The 7,316-nt window shown below is 44.2% G+C and overlaps 1 pseudogene; it reads right to left on the bottom strand.

Annotated features, from left to right (window-relative positions):
• Positions 1-6,001: 6,001 nt before the first annotated feature.
• Positions 6,002-6,945, bottom strand: LOC102822536 (annotated as a pseudogene).
• Positions 6,946-7,316: the final 371 nt, after the last annotated feature.

Below are 7,316 nucleotides of genomic sequence, written 5' to 3'. Positions count from 1 at the left end.
GGCTATGGAGGAAGGTAGAATCTAAACTGGGTAGTATCTAATCTGTCTGGACGGGGCTGATGAAAGAAGATGGGGATAAGACTCTTGTGATACAATGGTGAATAATTGTTATCAGGACTGATTGTGAAGGTTGGAAATGTAAAGGTAGATGTTTTGTAGCAAAAGGAGGGGAGTGATTAACTTTGCAGTCTAGGAGCACAAGTCACTGGGATCATCAAGGAAGAAGAGCAGAGAACGGGACCCAACCCAGAGAAGCAGTGACATCACAGATGGAGGCAGAGATGATGATATGGAGAGATGGAGCAGCTGGGGACTTTAGACACAGAGAGGGAGAGGGGCTGTGTGCTGACGACTGGGGGGCAGGCTTGCAGGGCACACCCTTTGGTTGGTTGATGATGCATGGAGGGAATTATAACCATGGCAATGAACGATATACTATAGGATGAATGTAAAGCTAATGTTCTCTCATGTAAACTATCACATAATTCACAATAAAACATTAAAAAAAAAAAATACCAGGGCATGTAATTTTGTCCATAATTAAAAATAAAGTAAATGTGTTTCCATCCAGTTAATTCCAACTCATGTGTTTCAGAACAGAAGCGTTCCATGGGACTTTCTTGGCTGTGATCTTTACAGAAGGAAGTCCCTGGTGGCATAAATTGTTAAGCAGCTAGATTGGTGGCATAAATTGTTAAGCAGCTAGATTGGTGGTTCAAGATACACAGAGGTGCCTGGGAAGACACACTTGGCTATTTGTGTTTCATAGTGTTACAAGCCAAATGGAACACTTCTATTCTGCATATGTGGGGTCACCATAATTCAGAATGGACTTGATGGCTACTAACAACACATATTTACAGATGCAGGTCACCAGCCAGGCCTTTGTTCCTTGGAGCTACTAAGTGGGTTCAAACTGCCAACGTTTAGGTTAGTAGATGAGCACAAACTATTTGTCCTACTCAGGGACTCCTAGTTTAGTCCATGTTGTTTTTGTTAAGTACCATCAAGTTAGTTTTGACTCAGAGAACTCCTACATCAGTTTTCCAAGGAGTGGCTGGTGGGTTTGAACCACCAACATTGCTGTTAGCAGTCTAGTGCTTATCCTACAGTGTCAGAACAGGATTCCAATTTAGTCCATGTTGTTGTTGTTAAACACCATGGAGTTGATTCTGACTCATAGCATCCTAGTATAGGGTTTCAGAGGAGCGGCAGGTGGGTTTGAATTACTGACTTTGCAGTTAAAAGTGACCTTGATGTCCAGTACTTCTCCTACTGTCCACACCAGGACTCCAATTTAGTCCACACTTACTTCAAATTATAGACCCTTTATTGGATTCTCAGTGCATAGACCCAAACTTGGTGATTCTGATAGAAGATACCAGTACTACCAGCAGAATAAAACTGGATTTTCAAGTCACAAGTAGAAGTTAAGAATAACTAAGGTTTTAATAAGTAGTTCTACATATTTGTATAAAGTTTATTACTCAGGATGAATTGCTATTCTCTTTTTTGGTTAATGCCTTTTGAGTTTAGAAAATTGCTTTTGTGTTATTCTTTAATAGCGATATACAACATGGATACAAGGAGGGATCCAAAAGTTTATGGAAAAATTCTACTATCTTTTCATTCCATTTTTTTCCATGAACAATTTGAAGCAACTTGATGTTGTTGTTAAGTGCCATCGAGTTGATTCGGACCCATAGTGAAACACATAGTGTTTCCAAGGAGCAGCTGGTGAGCTTGAACCACTTGACCTTGCAGTTCAAACAACTTTGCAAGTCTGATGCATTAGCCCACAGTGCCACACCAAGACTCCTTGAAGCAACTAGATGGCACTTAACAACAACACACATTTTAAATTGATGCAACATTTCATTATGCAACATTAAGACTCTGCAGGGAGGAGTACAACGTCATAAGAAAAAAGGTGCTAAAATTGTTTTTTCCTAATAAGTCTTCCTAGGGAGTACAGGCATGTGCTATTTTGTTGAACTTCACAGATATTGGCGTTTTTTTGTTTTTTTCTACAGCTTGAAGGTTTGTGGCAGCCCCATGCCCATCAAGCATATTGGTGCCATTTTTTCAATATGTGCTCATTTCATGTCTCTGTGTTACATTTTGGCAATTATGAGAGTATTTTAAAGTTTTCATGTTTTTGCACACTTAATAGACTGGGGTGGTGTTGGAGGATAAGCACTGGACTACAGGTTGGTTAAACCTCAAGGTGGGTGGTTCAAACTCACTACTCCTCAGAAACCCTATACAGTGTCCCTATGAGTTGGAACTGACTCAATGACACTTAACAATAACAATAGTTTAAGTTGTTGTGAAGTGCCATCAAGTTGGTTTAACTTATAGGAACCCTTTATAGGGTATCTGAGGAGCGGCTGGTAAGTTTGAATCATTGACTTTGTGGTTCAAACAGACCTTACAGTCTAGTGACTAATATAGTATAAACATGACTTTTATATGAACTGAGAAACCAAAAAAGTTGGGGAATCAATTTATTGCAGTGGTTTGGAGCTAAACCCACAATATCTCTGAGGTATGTGTGTATTTCAGGTGGAAAGATCGTTATAATGCAGAAAGGTCAATCATACTTTCGAGCAGTGCTTCTCAAATTTCAGTGTATATAGGAATCACCTGGAGATCGTGTGAAAATAAATTTCTGATTTAGTACATGTGGGACTATAACTGAGACTGCATTTCTAACAAATAGGTGTATGGATGCTATGGTCCACACACTGCATATAAGGAGATAGAGATCTGTCCTAGGACACCTTTTTGTACACTCTCATCTCAGTGGCTTAAGAAATCAAGTGGCCTTGTATAAATATTACTGTTGTTGTTAGGTGCCACAGAGTCATTTCTGCTACATAGAGACCCTTGTTGTTGTTTCTAAGTACTGTTGAGTTGGTTCTGACTCATAGTGACCCTGTATAGGGTTTCTGAGGAGCAGCTGGTGGATTTGAACTGCCAACTGTGCATTATCCAACAGTGCCACACCAGGATTCCATGCATGTATAAATACTAGGAAGGGTGAGTTTGTTGAAAGTATGTTTATTTGCTATTTTGAATCATCTAGAGACACCAAAGGACAAAATGATTGGAAGACTCATTATTAATGGACATTTAATCAAGAAATGAAGTCATTTAAGGTAACTGCAAAGTAGTAACTCAAATACCTCAGATGACTACTAGGGCAAAATTTTCTTAAATGTTGCAAGCTGTCTGCATGCTTGAAGTAGCAATTTACATGCATAATTAGGTGCAATCAACAGTTTTGAAATGTAATATATTTTCTGAATCCATATTTACTTATGACAGATGTATAAAAAAATCTGTCCCAAAAAATAGAGATCGAAGGAAAAATATTTGCATTTAACAATCCAAATCCCAAACCAAGTCCACTGCTGCCTAGTCTATGCCTACTCAAAGCAACACTGTAGGAATGTCCAATAGGATTTCCAAAGCTGTAATCATTTTTTAAAAACTTTTATTGTGAATTGAGGGAAAGTTTACAAAGCAGATCATCAGTTTTGGGTAGCTTTACATTCAACAAATCATACACTTTGTTTCATCTCAATGATTACAGTCACCTCCTATATACCTATCTATCTTTTTGCTACATCGTGGGCCACAACAGTGAGTTCCATTCAGACCTGAATGATAGTCTTATATTCTTCCAGTCTTTTTCTGACCAGTAAACCCAGTCTTTATTTTGGAAACTCTTTATTGGGAATTCAGTGAAGGTTTACAGAGAAGACCATCAGTTTCACATTCAACAAATCTTTACACTTTGTTACATCTCAGTGATTGCGATCTCCTCAAATATGACATCAAAAGTGTTATACCACTTCCACCCTGTGGTTCCTATTTCCATTGCACCCTCTTTTCCATCCCTTCTCAACTTTGTCCTCAGGTAAATATTGCCCTTTTGATCTTGAATGGTTGATCATTCTATGGTGAGCTTTCCTTACTGGTGGTGTTGTCACACCCTATATTTCTCACCCACTATAATTGGAAGTTGTCAACAATGAAATGGAATGCATAAACATCAATATCTTAGGCACTAGTGAGCTGAAATAGACTAGGACTGGCCATTTTGAATCTGATAACCACATGGTTTACTATGCCGGGAATGACAAACTGAAGAGGAATGGTGTTGCATTCACTGTCAAAAAGGAACATATCCAGATCAGTCATGAGGTACAACACTGTCTGTGATGGGATAATATCCATGCACCTACAGAGCGTAGTGGTTACGAATCGGGCTGTGAACCTTAAGGTCAGCGGTTCGAAACTACCAGCCGCTCCGCGGGAGAAAGATGAGGCTTTCTACTCCCATAAAGATTTACACCCTTGGAAACCCTGTACAGGGTCGCTATGGGTCGGACCCGACTCGATGGCACTTAACAACAACAACAACAGAGAAGCCCAGTTAATATCACTATTATTCAAATTTATGCACCAACCACTAAAGCCAGTGAGGATGAAATAGAAGAATTCTACTAACTTCTTCAATCTGAAATTGATCAAATAAGACACCATGGAAAATAAGACCTTGGTGATAGAAACGGTGCTGGAGAACGCATGATAAAATTCTGAGAAAACAATGATTTGTTCATTTCAAATACTTTCTTTAGATAACATAAGAGACAACTATACACATGGACCTCACCAGATGGAGTACATAGAAATCAAATTGACTACATCTGCCATTTATGTTGTTTTTAAGTGCCGTGGAGTCAGTTCCGGCCCATAGTGACCTTGTAAAGGGTTTCCGAGGCTGTAAATCTTTACGGGAGCAGAAAGCCTAATTTTTCTCCTGCGGAGTGGCTGGTAGTTTCGAACTGCAGACATTAAGGTTCGCAGTCCGATTCGTAACCACTACGCTACCAGAGCTCCTTACTCAAAAAGTATAGAATTAGTCATTTCTTCAGAGGCACACAGTTTTATATTTATTTTCATATGATATCACCTAAATAATCTCAGATCACCTAAAATTTTTTCACATGTTCCAAAAAGTACGGGAAATCTATCCGTTAGAAAACCTGAAGAAAATGGAAATCACGGACAAAAATGTATAATTTGGCCACCAAGCCTTTATCTTTTCCAAAGGCATATTTGGATTGGATTATCCAGATTGGGTGTCTACACCTATTAAAGTGGAAATTAATATCTGTCATACTAATGTTGAGTTCTTAACAACATTAGTAATGTAACCTCATCTATTGGGACATAGTGTCTTGATACTAAAAGTTGTCTTTAAGGTAACACAAAGCAGACAGGAGATGAACAATGCAATTTTCCAGTTTCATTAGGCAAGCGTTATCTGTGATACATTATATATCAGGGTGGGAAAAAAACAACAACATCTACTGCTATGAAATACATGAATAGTTCATTATCTGCTGATCCATTTGGGGGCATTATGGAACTCCAAATCCCAGAACAATGGACTTTATTTAATATTAAACAGCGTCTTAATAGCCTGCTACTTCCTCCATAGCTACTGAAAGGTCCTTCCTGGGTCTACAGAGTTGCAGGGACTGACAGTTTCAGTGAAGTTGTAAGCTGCTCCCCAGGACCAATTGGGGCTAAATTTCTAAGTCATGCCGATCACATGACTGACAATGAGCACAGATTTGAGGATTTCCAAGTCTTCCCTTTGCTTCTGTATCTAGATACTGATTTAGATGAACATAGGCGCAGTTCACCGCCTGCTCCAATGGGGTTACCACTGGAGTCACCTGGAGACTTGCTCTGCTGAGGACGCCCTTCCAACACAGGAGAGTTTGCCACTTGAGAGAGGCGTCGCACAGCTGGAGCCCACCCCGGGGCACATTGCAGTAAATGTTTGGCAGCCACTTCTAGGTCTCCTTCCTGCCCCCCATCGACCCTCAGCTGCTGACCTTTAAGCCAAACTACTGCACTCTTCAAGCCTAGCGTTCTGGCTATCTACTCTGGGCATGTCTGGGAATTACCCACTCCCAGTTCAAACCCGCGATCCCGCAGGGGGCAAGGGTAGGTCGATTTCCTGCCCAGAATTTGTGGCTGGCGCCTCTTCTTTACTCCAGTTCTCTAGTGCAGGCTGTGTGGTGCGGAGCAGAAGGAGGCGCGGGGGAGCTCCGGGATTCACACGCGCACGCACGAGGCGGGCAGACCCGGGAGACACGCTTGGCCGAGGGAAGGAAGGAGAGAAGAGGATTAGGGCCAACGTAGAGGGGGTCGTCTGGGGTTTGGGGTGGGTACACCAGCCACCAGCCCTCCGCAAGCTTCTCTACCTCCTCACCGCCGCCACCTAGCACAGGTCGGAAAATCCTCCTTTTCCTTGGCTCTGCTGCCTTGGGGAGGGGGCTAGGGTGAAGGTCGGCGCTTGGTCAGAGGGTGGGGATGGCAGATTTCACTTACGCCTGGCAGCCCCTGATCATGCCAGTTTCACCTGGCAAATCCCAGCGATCGGGTTTGTTCTTCCAGTAACTTTGTTCAGAAGGTTGGAGGAGAGGGAAGACATTGAGGGCCCAAGGAGAGGAAGGAACGCGGCGAGGATCGGGAGGTCAGGCTGGAGAGCAGGTCCCCGAGCGCCCCCGGGGCTAGGCGCGCAGCTGGGAGGCGCCGCCGCCGCTGCGGGACTGCCGGGGGCGTCTGAAGGCCACCGCTCCAAGGACACGCGGCCACCCGCTTCTCCCGCTCCCGGGCTCAGAAGCTGCCAGTGCAGGAGCCGAGCTGGAGAACGGAGCTGCGGGGAGCGCGAGCGAAGGGTGGCAGGAGGGAGGGCGCGCGGGAGACGGCCCCTCCTCGGCGAGCCATGCGTGCCACGGGCAGCTGAGGAGCCGCCAAGCGCCACTGCCAAGTCTCCGCTCCGCTTTTGTCTTGCCCTCCAGTGAATGGGAAGATGGAGATGGATGTTGAGGGAGTTTCTCCTCGCCCGGAGCCCATCCCCCGCTCCCAGGGGGCTGGCGGAGCCTGCCCGGCGCCGCCACAGCCGCCCCAGCCCCAGTCCCAGCCCCCGCCGCTGCCGCAGCAGCTGGCTCAGGATGAACTGCCCGGCGAGAGTGCAGCCACTGAGGACAGCGACGACCCCGAGAAAAGACCCAGCAGCGAGAAAGGAGAGAGCAAGGTAGGTCCACAGTGTTGCCGCTGTGACACCTTTTGAACAAAACCAAGGCGCTCCAGTAGTAGCTGTCACTTTAACCCCTCCGCTCCTCCAGCCCCCTTCCCTGGGGGAGGGGGACAGATGTGAGGAAAGCATGAGATTTAAGGGAATCCGTGGGCGGTAGTGACTTTCCGAACTGGAAGGCGTGTGCAGA

The sequence above is a fragment of the Chrysochloris asiatica genome, unplaced genomic scaffold (assembly GCF_000296735.1).
Source record: "Chrysochloris asiatica unplaced genomic scaffold, ChrAsi1.0 scaffold00030, whole genome shotgun sequence".
Lineage (NCBI taxonomy): Eukaryota > Metazoa > Chordata > Mammalia > Afrosoricida > Chrysochloridae > Chrysochloris > Chrysochloris asiatica.
This window is presented reverse-complemented; position numbering and strand designations above follow the sequence as displayed.